The sequence below is a fragment of the Cyprinodon variegatus genome, unplaced genomic scaffold (genome assembly GCF_000732505.1).
Source record: "Cyprinodon variegatus isolate N-32 unplaced genomic scaffold, C_variegatus-1.0 Scaffold18, whole genome shotgun sequence".
In the NCBI taxonomy this organism is placed as follows: domain Eukaryota; kingdom Metazoa; phylum Chordata; class Actinopteri; order Cyprinodontiformes; family Cyprinodontidae; genus Cyprinodon; species Cyprinodon variegatus.
Genome location: NW_015150471.1, coordinates 1,013,657 through 1,015,070, shown reverse-complemented (window position 1 = coordinate 1,015,070; position 1,414 = coordinate 1,013,657).

Genomic DNA, 1,414 nt, shown 5'->3' with positions numbered 1-1,414 from the left:
TGAAATACTCAGACCAGCCCAGACCATGCCACGTTCAAAGTCACTCAAATCACCTTTCTTCCCCATACTGATGCTCGGTTTGAACTGCAGGAGATTGTCTTGACCATGTCTACATGCCTAAATGCACTGAGTTGCCGCCATGTAATTGGCTGCTTAGAAATTAAGTGCTAACGAGCAGTTGGACAGGTGTACCTAATAAAGTGGCCGGTGAGTGTATAACATGGGATAAAAGGTTGTAGGTTTGGATGTGTAGGAAGAAATAAATAGAGACAGCTCCAAAACCAGTTTTGCTGTCTACATTGAACTCATACATTACTGACAGAGAGGAAGATGACCAAAAAAAGACAGATTTGTTTTTAAACTAACACCTTCTCGCTTGACTTAAATAAGGAGCTACTCAGGAGGACAAATCAAATGTATTTTGGTCAACAGATTTTTTGGTAAATGAAATGTGACGTAATCTCAGAGTTGTGTGCAAATCCTGGTACTTCAAAGTATAAGAGAAAATATAAAATACAAATATAAAAAAGATGAAAAAATTAATAAGGATTTTTTTTTTACAATAGGTATTGCATATATGTAAGTAAATTAAGAACTTCCATTTACAATGTCAACATTTTGCCTTATTTTTGTCCAGATCTCCAAACAGCTCATTTTCATTGTTAGTGATCAAAGAAATTACTGGTGTAAGAGTAGCAACACTCTCACAAAGTGTTGTTAAGTTAAGTAGAAGTTAAAACTTCTATAAGCTCTCTTTTTTCTGAAAGTTACTCAAGTAAATTTAACCAGTTAATTCCCACCTCTGACCGAAACAACACACTTTAACAAAATCTCAAAATATCATTCCTCGTCTTCCCTCTAAGGGGATTGCTTTTATCAGTTTAGTACCCATTAACATGAGGTAACCTACACTGAATCTGGTCAACTGGACCAAATTTGGTTAAGGACCAAAATAAAAGGTTAAAGTTTATTAGATAGTTTTAAGACAAAAATTTATATAGATTAATTACATTAACACTGACATCCCTGAAAGTAGTTAACTTCGATATAAGATTAGATGAGCTTTATTGCTCTCACAGCGGAGAAATTCACTTCAATTCAAGTAAATAAATAAATACATACATCAATAAATAAATTCAATGTATACATCATGCTTTAAGCACATTTTTATAATGTAATCTGTTTGATAAATTAGTGTAGAAAGAGATCAACTGATTAAAAAAATGGTATTAAATTGCGGAGGAACTGACAGCACACTATAGATTTAAGACAGGACCAATTGTCAAAATTTTGGTGTCGATCATTCGATTTCATCCTGGACACTACAGAAAATGGGCTAAAAGTGTTAAAAACCGGAATTTTCCTTTAAATACCTTTCACTCCTGTCGCTTTTCAACAGTTCATGTGCAATAAG